Raw genomic sequence first — 13,359 nt, forward strand, 5'->3', positions numbered from 1 at the left:
AGTTTTAAAACAGGTAAAGTGCCTGGGCCTGATGGTATACCCATTGAATTTTATGTTACTTTTTATGGTATTTTAAAAGAAGATTTGTTCTCCCTTTTTACGGAAGTCTTTAAGTCTAAAATCCTCCCAGGCTCATGGAAGAAGGGTGATGTCTCCCTGCTATTCAAAAAGGGAGACCGGTCGGAACTCAAAAACTGGAGACCAATCACCCTTCTGAACTGCGACTATAAAATAATGGCGAAACTGTGTGCTAACCGCTTAAAGAACGTAATCCATAAAATAATTCATACAAACCAAGTCTGTGGGGTGCCTGGGAGGAGTTTATGGGAGAACCTAAACCTTTTAAAGGATGTAATTAGCGACACCAAATTAAGAAAAGGAAAGCTGGCGGTTTTATCCATAGATTTTGAAAAAGCTTTCGACAGGGTGTCACATTTTTATCTTTTTAAGGTTTTAGAGAAAATGGGTATACCTGATGGCTTTTTATTGTCTCTTAGAGCTTTTTATGATAACTGTACTAGTAAAATTTTAGTAAATGGTTTTAAGACACAGGGCGTGATTTTAAATTCCGGAGTGAAGCAGGGGTGTCCCTTGTCCCCACTACTCTTCATTTGCGCAATAGAGCCTCTTTTATGTACAATACGAAAGGATAAGCAGATCCATGGAGTCCCCCTGCCAGGAGGAGGGGGACTAGAGGCGAAGGTAGTGGGGTACATGGACGATGTTGCGGTGTTTTGCAGGGACACCCCATCGCTTCAGAAGACGCTAAAACAGATTCAATATTTTAATTGTGCCTCCGGTTTTAAAGTCAATTTTAACAAAAGTAACATTTTAAACATAGGCGGAATGCCTGTGTATGATGTGCCCGTCCCTGTGTCTGAGTCGGTGCAGATTTTAGGTGTCTCCTTTGACGAGTCTAATAATGGTTTTAATAGCTGGGACTTGGTGGCTCAAAAAATAAATAAGAAAATATGTATGTGGAACATGCGAGAACTTACAATGGAAGGGAAGGTTTTAATTACAAAAATGGTGCTTTTACCTATTTTATTGTATTTAAGTCTGGTTTTCCCACCCCCCGAAATGGTTCTAAAGAAAATAACAAAAGCTTGTTTTACTTTCTTTTGGAGTTCTAAGAGCGAAAAATTAAAGAGACAAATTGTGATAAAACCGAACTCCAGGGGCGGTAAGGATTTTCCAGATTTTAAAGCTTTCCTTTTAATAAAGTTTTTTAGCATGTGTTTTACTACTGTTTTTAAAGATAGCTACTGGTCTTATTTTGTTCGTTTTAATACTGGTTATTTTATGCGGAGGAACGGCTGGTTTTCTACAGTTTTAAGTTGCCCTTATTCTTTGAATTTACCCCCTCAATACATGATTTTAGGAAAAATTTTAAACTTATATAATTTTAAAGGTAAAAGGGTTCAGGATCTGTGCAATAGCAAAAAACTACTAAAGGAAATAAAAGAAACCAGTACCGTGACTCCCATCAAAAATTTTAACGAACAGAAGTGTATACAGATTTGGAAGATGTTGAGTATTAATTATCTTTTTAATTCACAGAAGGACCTGGCCTGGAGCTGCGCACACGAGTGTCTTCCATGCCGGGCATTCCAGCACCGAAGAGGATTATCCAACTCTGCAACCGGCCCGAGGGAGGGATGCCGACAAGAGGAGACCGTGCACCATCTAATATGGACTTGTTTTTACTCGCAGAAAATATGGACAAAGATACTCCCTCTGGTAAAAAGGATAACTGGACTAAAAGACTTAAATATTGCAGTGGTTTTTTATGGTTGCCTGGAATGCCCAACACGGACTCAAGAGACTATTGCATGGAAGATCATAAACTGTGTGAAGGCAGCTCTGTGGAAGGCCAGGAATATTTTATTGTTCAAGCATGAGGTTTTATCTGTGAAGGACATTTTATCTATCTGTTTTTATGAAATGTACCAGTACTATCTTTTAGACAAGAAGAGATTTCCGCTTTTATCTAGAAAATGGTTTTTAAAAGAATGGAATTCTATCTTGTAAAGCCACCAAGTGCCCATTTTATGTTTTAATATGTTGTAAATATGTTATTTATATGTAACTGTATTTATTGACATATTTGCACAACTTTGTTAACATTATTTAATTTTTAATAAAGTTGCCCCCGTAAGGGTAGTCAAGTTAAAAAAAAAAAAAAAATCTGTTCTTATCAGTTTAATATCTGATACGTCCCCTATCTGGGGACCATATATTAAATGGATTTTTGAGAACGGGGGCCGATTTCGAAGCTTGCTTCCGTCGCCCTATGCATTGACCCGATATGGCAGTATCTTCGGGTACAGTGCACCACCCCCTTACAGGGTTAAAAAGAAAGATTCCTACTTTCATTGCTACCTGCTTGCTGGCTAGCCAGCTAGCCAGCCCTGTGGGCCTTGCTGCTGCTGCAGCCAAAAAACAAAAGGTGGTGCTGCTGCTGCTTCTGCTGCTTCTGCTTCTGCTTGTGTCTGGCCCCTGTTGGAGCGTCCAGGCACAGGACTTCTGCTGCTGCTGACTAAATGGCCTCCTTAATTGGATCATTTGAGTAGCCAGCACACCTGTGCAGGTAGGGCATGACATGATAGGCAGCTGCCTTGATAGCGGGTGGGTGCTGAATGTTCCTAATTGACAAAATAAGATTAATGCTTATGAAGAAATATCAAATCTCATCCCTTCCCCAATATCGCGCCACACCCCTACCCCTTAATTCCCTGGTTGAACTTGATGGACATATGTCTTTTTTCGACCGTACTAACTATGTAACATAACATGGGGGGGGGGTCTCCTGGCTGTTCACACAGGTGTGTCATTGCTGTACATTGACCATGCATTGCTTCTGTGGTATTGCAAAGGCAAAGACAAATGCTTCCAGCCATCCATTGCACTAATGGATTGGTCATCAGCTGGCTGTCTATGTCCCGCATCAATATAGACCAAAGTACAGAGGGTTAGGCTATGCTATTGTGCACCTACCTGATGCATCAGAAGGTGCGAGGCCCTTGCTAAATTCTGTGCACAGACTTTGAGATCTATGCTTTAGACTGTATCTAAACCTGCTCCAACATGGACTGACATTCTGGCCTACTTTCAGCCGATGCGACTTGTCTGTCGCTGAACAGTCGCTTTTTATGTATTCAGCACCTATGTATAATGTTGTAAAAATGCTCTAGAAGCTAAAGTCGCAGAAATGTCACACATATTTGGCCTGCAACTTTCTGTGCGACAAATTCAGACAGGAAAAATCAGTATAAATCCTTAGAAAATTATCCCCCAGTGTCTCCATCTGCTGGCGGTATTGAATAAGCATTGCTGCACTGATGGGGTATGCATTAGACGAAAAAAAAGAAGAAAAAGAAGAATAATACGCCCAGAAAAGAGGCGAAAAGGAGAAAAACGTAAAAAAACGTGAAAAAAAAGTAAGAGGAAGAGAAGGGAAAAAAAGGTGGAAATGGGTTTAAAAGTGATTTCGGCGGAGAAATATATATATATATATATATATATATATATATATATATATATATATATATGCGCACACACACACATAGATATAAACGTATTCTCCGTTGAGATATTGCAGCCGCTGCTGTGTCCAGGCCCAGGAGCCTTAGCACTGTGCTGTGATGTCACTCAATACCACTGACATCACTAGGTGTAAACAACATCTCTCCTTTGCTGTGTATGTGACTATGGAGCTGTTTGGTGATGTCGTCTATTACGGCCTTCATAGAAGCAACAGGAGATTGTTGCATCCATCTTGAACCCTCAGAACTACAGTGCTATGATGTCACTCACTTCCACAGGCCTTGCAGAGTGTAAACAACAACAACCCAGCTTTGTTGTGTATGTAACCATAGGGATTTGTGATGTCACCTAGAACCTTCACAGCAGCGACAGCTTTATGAGGAGCATCAGCACTGCTCTGCCTGAGCAGAACCATCACCGCCATAGGTTGTCAAATAACCCGGATTTAACCCACACAGGTAAGTCCAATGGGGTGCAGGCATGTCCTCTATGCTTACAGCTTCCCGTGGGTGTTGGTTTGATACCGTTTGGGGACAGCCAAGGAGGCATCTGCAGGCAACAAAGGTAGGTGTGTGCTTGTGTGTGTGTGTTTCCTATGCAGATCCTAAGCCCAGTGTCACATGCAAGTAGGAGGAGTAAGAAGGGTTCCTGGCAAATCCGGGTTATGGATTGCATTTAAAAAGGCCCCGTGGGAGTGCAATGGGCCCCTGTCTTGCTGCTTAGCAATAATGGTATGGGTTTAGGTTCTGCTGTGTGTACTGGTGGTTGACTGCCCCCCAGCCCAGAGTGTGCATGGAAAATTGTCTGGCAGCCTCCCTGACAGCAAGCAGTGATAGTGCCCATGAAGGGGACCTTGTTGGGCCCGCCCCTTTCACGGTTATCGCTTCTCGGCCTTTTGGCTAAGATCAAGTGTAGTATCTGTTCTTATCAGTTTAATATCTGATACGTCCCCTATCTGGGGACCATATATTAAATGGATTTTTGAGAACGGGGGCCGATTTCGAAGCTTGCTTCCGTCGCCCTATGCATTGACCCGATATGGCAGTATCTTCGGGTACAGTGCACCACCCCCTTACAGGGTTAAAAAGAAAGATTCCTACTTTCATTGCTACCTGCTTGCTGGCTAGCCAGCTAGCCAGCCCTGTGGGCCTTGCTGCTGCTGCAGCCAAAAAACAAAAGGTGGTGCTGCTGCTGCTTCTGCTGCTTCTGCTTCTGCTTGTGTCTGGCCCCTGTTGGAGCGTCCAGGCACAGGACTTCTGCTGCTGCTGACTAAATGGCCTCCTTAATTGGATCATTTGAGTAGCCAGCACACCTGTGCAGGTAGGGCATGACATGATAGGCAGCTGCCTTGATAGCGGGTGGGTGCTGAATGTTCCTAATTGACAAAATAAGATTAATGCTTATGAAGAAATATAAAATCTCATCCCTTCCCCAATATCGCGCCACACCCCTACCCCTTAATTCCCTGGTTGAACTTGATGGACATATGTCTTTTTTCGACCGTACTAACTATGTAACTATGTAACATAACATGGGGGGGGGGGGGGGTCTCCTGGCTGTTCACACAGGTGTGTCATTGCTGTACATTGACCATGCATTGCTTCTGTGGTATTGCAAAGGCAAAGACAAATGCTTCCAGCCATCCATTGCACTAATGGATTGGTCATCAGCTGGCTGTCTATGTCCCGCATCAATATAGACCAAAGTACAGAGGGTTAGGCTATGCTATTGTGCACCTACCTGATGCATCAGAAGGTGCGAGGCCCTTGCTAAATTCTGTGCACAGACTTTGAGATCTATGCTTTAGACTGTATCTAAACCTGCTCCAACATGGACTGACATTCTGGCCTACTTTCAGCCGATGCGACTTGTCTGTCGCTGAACAGTCGCTTTTTATGTATTCAGCACCTATGTATAATGTTGTAAAAATGCTCTAGAAGCTAAAGTCGCAGAAATGTCACACATATTTGGCCTGCAACTTTCTGTGCGACAAATTCAGACAGGAAAAATCAGTATAAATCCTTAGAAAATTATCCCCCAGTGTCTCCATCTGCTGGCGGTATTGAATAAGCATTGCTGCACTGATGGGGTATGCATTAGACGAAAAAAAAGAAGAAAAAGAAGAATAATACGCCCAGAAAAGAGGCGAAAAGGAGAAAAACGTAAAAAAACGTGAAAAAAAAGTAAGAGGAAGAGAAGGGAAAAAAAGGTGGAAATGGGTTTAAAAGTGATTTCGGCGGAGAAATATATATATATATATATATATATATATATATATATATATATATGCGCACACACACACATAGATATAAACGTATTCTCCGTTGAGATATTGCAGCCGCTGCTGTGTCCAGGCCCAGGAGCCTTAGCACTGTGCTGTGATGTCACTCAATACCACTGACATCACTAGGTGTAAACAACATCTCTCCTTTGCTGTGTATGTGACTATGGAGCTGTTTGGTGATGTCGTCTATTACGGCCTTCATAGAAGCAACAGGAGATTGTTGCATCCATCTTGAACCCTCAGAACTACAGTGCTATGATGTCACTCACTTCCACAGGCCTTGCAGAGTGTAAACAACAACAACCCAGCTTTGTTGTGTATGTAACCATAGGGATTTGTGATGTCACCTAGAACCTTCACAGCAGCGACAGCTTTATGAGGAGCATCAGCACTGCTCTGCCTGAGCAGAACCATCACCGCCATAGGTTGTCAAATAACCCGGATTTAACCCACACAGGTAAGTCCAATGGGGTGCAGGCATGTCCTCTATGCTTACAGCTTCCCGTGGGTGTTGGTTTGATACCGTTTGGGGACAGCCAAGGAGGCATCTGCAGGCAACAAAGGTAGGTGTGTGCTTGTGTGTGTGTTTCCTATGCAGATCCTAAGCCCAGTGTCACATGCAAGTAGGAGGAGTAAGAAGGGTTCCTGGCAAATCCGGGTTATGGATTGCATTTAAAAAGGCCCCGTGGGAGTGCAATGGGCCCCTGTCTTGCTGCTTAGCAATAATGGTATGGGTTTAGGTTCTGCTGTGTGTACTGGTGGTTGACTGCCCCCCAGCCCAGAGTGTGCATGGAAAATTGTCTGGCAGCCTCCCTGACAGCAAGCAGTGATAGTGCCCATGAAGGGGACCTTGTTGGGCCCGCCCCTTTCACGGTTATCGCTTCTCGGCCTTTTGGCTAAGATCAAGTGTAGTATCTGTTCTTATCAGTTTAATATCTGATACGTCCCCTATCTGGGGACCATATATTAAATGGATTTTTGAGAACGGGGGCCGATTTCGAAGCTTGCTTCCGTCGCCCTATGCATTGACCCGATATGGCAGTATCTTCGGGTACAGTGCACCACCCCCTTACAGGGTTAAAAAGAAAGATTCCTACTTTCATTGCTACCTGCTTGCTGGCTAGCCAGCTAGCCAGCCCTGTGGGCCTTGCTGCTGCTGCAGCCAAAAAACAAAAGGTGGTGCTGCTGCTGCTTCTGCTGCTTCTGCTTCTGCTTGTGTCTGGCCCCTGTTGGAGCGTCCAGGCACAGGACTTCTGCTGCTGCTGACTAAATGGCCTCCTTAATTGGATCATTTGAGTAGCCAGCACACCTGTGCAGGTAGGGCATGACATGATAGGCAGCTGCCTTGATAGCGGGTGGGTGCTGAATGTTCCTAATTGACAAAATAAGATTAATGCTTATGAAGAAATATAAAATCTCATCCCTTCCCCAATATCGCGCCACACCCCTACCCCTTAATTCCCTGGTTGAACTTGATGGACATATGTCTTTTTTCGACCGTACTAACTATGTAACTATGTAACATAACATGGGGGGGGGGGGGGTCTCCTGGCTGTTCACACAGGTGTGTCATTGCTGTACATTGACCATGCATTGCTTCTGTGGTATTGCAAAGGCAAAGACAAATGCTTCCAGCCATCCATTGCACTAATGGATTGGTCATCAGCTGGCTGTCTATGTCCCGCATCAATATAGACCAAAGTACAGAGGGTTAGGCTATGCTATTGTGCACCTACCTGATGCATCAGAAGGTGCGAGGCCCTTGCTAAATTCTGTGCACAGACTTTGAGATCTATGCTTTAGACTGTATCTAAACCTGCTCCAACATGGACTGACATTCTGGCCTACTTTCAGCCGATGCGACTTGTCTGTCGCTGAACAGTCGCTTTTTATGTATTCAGCACCTATGTATAATGTTGTAAAAATGCTCTAGAAGCTAAAGTCGCAGAAATGTCACACATATTTGGCCTGCAACTTTCTGTGCGACAAATTCAGACAGGAAAAATCAGTATAAATCCTTAGAAAATTATCCCCCAGTGTCTCCATCTGCTGGCGGTATTGAATAAGCATTGCTGCACTGATGGGGTATGCATTAGACGAAAAAAAAGAAGAAAAAGAAGAATAATACGCCCAGAAAAGAGGCGAAAAGGAGAAAAACGTAAAAAAACGTGAAAAAAAAGTAAGAGGAAGAGAAGGGAAAAAAAGGTGGAAATGGGTTTAAAAGTGATTTCGGCGGAGAAATATATATATATATATATATATATATATATATATATATATATATATGCGCACACACACACATAGATATAAACGTATTCTCCGTTGAGATATTGCAGCCGCTGCTGTGTCCAGGCCCAGGAGCCTTAGCACTGTGCTGTGATGTCACTCAATACCACTGACATCACTAGGTGTAAACAACATCTCTCCTTTGCTGTGTATGTGACTATGGAGCTGTTTGGTGATGTCGTCTATTACGGCCTTCATAGAAGCAACAGGAGATTGTTGCATCCATCTTGAACCCTCAGAACTACAGTGCTATGATGTCACTCACTTCCACAGGCCTTGCAGAGTGTAAACAACAACAACCCAGCTTTGTTGTGTATGTAACCATAGGGATTTGTGATGTCACCTAGAACCTTCACAGCAGCGACAGCTTTATGAGGAGCATCAGCACTGCTCTGCCTGAGCAGAACCATCACCGCCATAGGTTGTCAAATAACCCGGATTTAACCCACACAGGTAAGTCCAATGGGGTGCAGGCATGTCCTCTATGCTTACAGCTTCCCGTGGGTGTTGGTTTGATACCGTTTGGGGACAGCCAAGGAGGCATCTGCAGGCAACAAAGGTAGGTGTGTGCTTGTGTGTGTGTTTCCTATGCAGATCCTAAGCCCAGTGTCACATGCAAGTAGGAGGAGTAAGAAGGGTTCCTGGCAAATCCGGGTTATGGATTGCATTTAAAAAGGCCCCGTGGGAGTGCAATGGGCCCCTGTCTTGCTGCTTAGCAATAATGGTATGGGTTTAGGTTCTGCTGTGTGTACTGGTGGTTGACTGCCCCCCAGCCCAGAGTGTGCATGGAAAATTGTCTGGCAGCCTCCCTGACAGCAAGCAGTGATAGTGCCCATGAAGGGGACCTTGTTGGGCCCGCCCCTTTCACGGTTATCGCTTCTCGGCCTTTTGGCTAAGATCAAGTGTAGTATCTGTTCTTATCAGTTTAATATCTGATACGTCCCCTATCTGGGGACCATATATTAAATGGATTTTTGAGAACGGGGGCCGATTTCGAAGCTTGCTTCCGTCGCCCTATGCATTGACCCGATATGGCAGTATCTTCGGGTACAGTGCACCACCCCCTTACAGGGTTAAAAAGAAAGATTCCTACTTTCATTGCTACCTGCTTGCTGGCTAGCCAGCTAGCCAGCCCTGTGGGCCTTGCTGCTGCTGCAGCCAAAAAACAAAAGGTGGTGCTGCTGCTGCTTCTGCTGCTTCTGCTTCTGCTTGTGTCTGGCCCCTGTTGGAGCGTCCAGGCACAGGACTTCTGCTGCTGCTGACTAAATGGCCTCCTTAATTGGATCATTTGAGTAGCCAGCACACCTGTGCAGGTAGGGCATGACATGATAGGCAGCTGCCTTGATAGCGGGTGGGTGCTGAATGTTCCTAATTGACAAAATAAGATTAATGCTTATGAAGAAATATAAAATCTCATCCCTTCCCCAATATCGCGCCACACCCCTACCCCTTAATTCCCTGGTTGAACTTGATGGACATATGTCTTTTTTCGACCGTACTAACTATGTAACTATGTAACATAACATGGGGGGGGGGGTCTCCTGGCTGTTCACACAGGTGTGTCATTGCTGTACATTGACCATGCATTGCTTCTGTGGTATTGCAAAGGCAAAGACAAATGCTTCCAGCCATCCATTGCACTAATGGATTGGTCATCAGCTGGCTGTCTATGTCCCGCATCAATATAGACCAAAGTACAGAGGGTTAGGCTATGCTATTGTGCACCTACCTGATGCATCAGAAGGTGCGAGGCCCTTGCTAAATTCTGTGCACAGACTTTGAGATCTATGCTTTAGACTGTATCTAAACCTGCTCCAACATGGACTGACATTCTGGCCTACTTTCAGCCGATGCGACTTGTCTGTCGCTGAACAGTCGCTTTTTATGTATTCAGCACCTATGTATAATGTTGTAAAAATGCTCTAGAAGCTAAAGTCGCAGAAATGTCACACATATTTGGCCTGCAACTTTCTGTGCGACAAATTCAGACAGGAAAAATCAGTATAAATCCTTAGAAAATTATCCCCCAGTGTCTCCATCTGCTGGCGGTATTGAATAAGCATTGCTGCACTGATGGGGTATGCATTAGACGAAAAAAAAGAAGAAAAAGAAGAATAATACGCCCAGAAAAGAGGCGAAAAGGAGAAAAACGTAAAAAAACGTGAAAAAAAAGTAAGAGGAAGAGAAGGGAAAAAAAGGTGGAAATGGGTTTAAAAGTGATTTCGGCGGAGAAATATATATATATATATATATATATATATATATATATATATATATGCGCACACACACACATAGATATAAACGTATTCTCCGTTGAGATATTGCAGCCGCTGCTGTGTCCAGGCCCAGGAGCCTTAGCACTGTGCTGTGATGTCACTCAATACCACTGACATCACTAGGTGTAAACAACATCTCTCCTTTGCTGTGTATGTGACTATGGAGCTGTTTGGTGATGTCGTCTATTACGGCCTTCATAGAAGCAACAGGAGATTGTTGCATCCATCTAGAACCCTCAGAACTACAGTGCTATGATGTCACTCACTTCCACAGGCCTTGCAGAGTGTAAACAACAACAACCCAGCTTTGTTGTGTATGTAACCATAGGGATTTGTGATGTCACCTAGAACCTTCACAGCAGCGACAGCTTTATGAGGAGCATCAGCACTGCTCTGCCTGAGCAGAACCATCACCGCCATAGGTTGTCAAATAACCCGGATTTAACCCACACAGGTAAGTCCAATGGGGTGCAGGCATGTCCTCTATGCTTACAGCTTCCCGTGGGTGTTGGTTTGATACCGTTTGGGGACAGCCAAGGAGGCATCTGCAGGCAACAAAGGTAGGTGTGTGCTTGTGTGTGTGTTTCCTATGCAGATCCTAAGCCCAGTGTCACATGCAAGTAGGAGGAGTAAGAAGGGTTCCTGGCAAATCCGGGTTATGGATTGCATTTAAAAAGGCCCCGTGGGAGTGCAATGGGCCCCTGTCTTGCTGCTTAGCAATAATGGTATGGGTTTAGGTTCTGCTGTGTGTACTGGTGGTTGACTGCCCCCCAGCCCAGAGTGTGCATGGAAAATTGTCTGGCAGCCTCCCTGACAGCAAGCAGTGATAGTGCCCATGAAGGGGACCTTGTTGGGCCCGCCCCTTTCACGGTTATCGCTTCTCGGCCTTTTGGCTAAGATCAAGTGTAGTATCTGTTCTTATCAGTTTAATATCTGATACGTCCCCTATCTGGGGACCATATATTAAATGGATTTTTGAGAACGGGGGCCGATTTCGAAGCTTGCTTCCGTCGCCCTATGCATTGACCCGATATGGCAGTATCTTCGGGTACAGTGCACCACCCCCTTACAGGGTTAAAAAGAAAGATTCCTACTTTCATTGCTACCTGCTTGCTGGCTAGCCAGCTAGCCAGCCCTGTGGGCCTTGCTGCTGCTGCAGCCAAAAAACAAAAGGTGGTGCTGCTGCTGCTTCTGCTGCTTCTGCTTCTGCTTGTGTCTGGCCCCTGTTGGAGCGTCCAGGCACAGGACTTCTGCTGCTGCTGACTAAATGGCCTCCTTAATTGGATCATTTGAGTAGCCAGCACACCTGTGCAGGTAGGGCATGACATGATAGGCAGCTGCCTTGATAGCGGGTGGGTGCTGAATGTTCCTAATTGACAAAATAAGATTAATGCTTATGAAGAAATATAAAATCTCATCCCTTCCCCAATATCGCGCCACACCCCTACCCCTTAATTCCCTGGTTGAACTTGATGGACATATGTCTTTTTTCGACCGTACTAACTATGTAACTATGTAACATAACATGGGGGGGGGGGGGGTCTCCTGGCTGTTCACACAGGTGTGTCATTGCTGTACATTGACCATGCATTGCTTCTGTGGTATTGCAAAGGCAAAGACAAATGCTTCCAGCCATCCATTGCACTAATGGATTGGTCATCAGCTGGCTGTCTATGTCCCGCATCAATATAGACCAAAGTACAGAGGGTTAGGCTATGCTATTGTGCACCTACCTGATGCATCAGAAGGTGCGAGGCCCTTGCTAAATTCTGTGCACAGACTTTGAGATCTATGCTTTAGACTGTATCTAAACCTGCTCCAACATGGACTGACATTCTGGCCTACTTTCAGCCGATGCGACTTGTCTGTCGCTGAACAGTCGCTTTTTATGTATTCAGCACCTATGTATAATGTTGTAAAAATGCTCTAGAAGCTAAAGTCGCAGAAATGTCACACATATTTGGCCTGCAACTTTCTGTGCGACAAATTCAGACAGGAAAAATCAGTATAAATCCTTAGAAAATTATCCCCCAGTGTCTCCATCTGCTGGCGGTATTGAATAAGCATTGCTGCACTGATGGGGTATGCATTAGACGAAAAAAAAGAAGAAAAAGAAGAATAATACGCCCAGAAAAGAGGCGAAAAGGAGAAAAACGTAAAAAAACGTGAAAAAAAAGTAAGAGGAAGAGAAGGGAAAAAAAGGTGGAAATGGGTTTAAAAGTGATTTCGGCGGAGAAATATATATATATATATATATATATATATATATATATATATATATATGCGCACACACACACATAGATATAAACGTATTCTCCGTTGAGATATTGCAGCCGCTGCTGTGTCCAGGCCCAGGAGCCTTAGCACTGTGCTGTGATGTCACTCAATACCACTGACATCACTAGGTGTAAACAACATCTCTCCTTTGCTGTGTATGTGACTATGGAGCTGTTTGGTGATGTCGTCTATTACGGCCTTCATAGAAGCAACAGGAGATTGTTGCATCCATCTTGAACCCTCAGAACTACAGTGCTATGATGTCACTCACTTCCACAGGCCTTGCAGAGTGTAAACAACAACAACCCAGCTTTGTTGTGTATGTAACCATAGGGATTTGTGATGTCACCTAGAACCTTCACAGCAGCGACAGCTTTATGAGGAGCATCAGCACTGCTCTGCCTGAGCAGAACCATCACCGCCATAGGTTGTCAAATAACCCGGATTTAACCCACACAGGTAAGTCCAATGGGGTGCAGGCATGTCCTCTATGCTTACAGCTTCCCGTGGGTGTTGGTTTGATACCGTTTGGGGACAGCCAAGGAGGCATCTGCAGGCAACAAAGGTAGGTGTGTGCTTGTGTGTGTGTTTCCTATGCAGATCCTAAGCCCAGTGTCACATGCAAGTAGGAGGAGTAAGAAGGGTTCCTGGCAAATCCGGGTTATGGATTGCATTTAAAAAGGCCCCGTG

General features: G+C 44.5%; 4 non-coding genes and 1 pseudogene across 4 annotated transcripts; all 5 read left to right on the plus strand.

Moving 5' to 3' along the window:
- The first annotated feature begins 2,130 nt into the window (after positions 1 to 2,130).
- Positions 2,131 to 2,340, plus strand: LOC130338193 (U2 spliceosomal RNA; annotated as a pseudogene).
- Positions 2,341 to 4,425: 2,085 nt separating this feature from the next.
- LOC130338232 (U2 spliceosomal RNA) lies at positions 4,426 to 4,616 on the plus strand. Its single transcript, XR_008878966.1, has one exon. It is a non-coding gene; the product is annotated as a U2 spliceosomal RNA (small nuclear RNA).
- Positions 4,617 to 6,706: 2,090 nt separating this feature from the next.
- LOC130338234 (U2 spliceosomal RNA) lies at positions 6,707 to 6,897 on the plus strand. The gene has a single exon (XR_008878967.1). It is a non-coding gene; the product is annotated as a U2 spliceosomal RNA (small nuclear RNA).
- A 2,091-nt stretch (positions 6,898 to 8,988) lies between these two features.
- On the plus strand, positions 8,989 to 9,179 carry LOC130338236 (U2 spliceosomal RNA). Its single transcript, XR_008878969.1, has one exon. It is a non-coding gene; the product is annotated as a U2 spliceosomal RNA (small nuclear RNA).
- A 2,086-nt stretch (positions 9,180 to 11,265) lies between these two features.
- Positions 11,266 to 11,456, plus strand: LOC130338237 (U2 spliceosomal RNA). The gene has a single exon (XR_008878970.1). It is a non-coding gene; the product is annotated as a U2 spliceosomal RNA (small nuclear RNA).
- Positions 11,457 to 13,359: the final 1,903 nt, after the last annotated feature.

Source organism: Hyla sarda, unplaced genomic scaffold, assembly GCF_029499605.1.
Source record: "Hyla sarda isolate aHylSar1 unplaced genomic scaffold, aHylSar1.hap1 scaffold_515, whole genome shotgun sequence".
NCBI lineage: Eukaryota > Metazoa > Chordata > Amphibia > Anura > Hylidae > Hyla > Hyla sarda.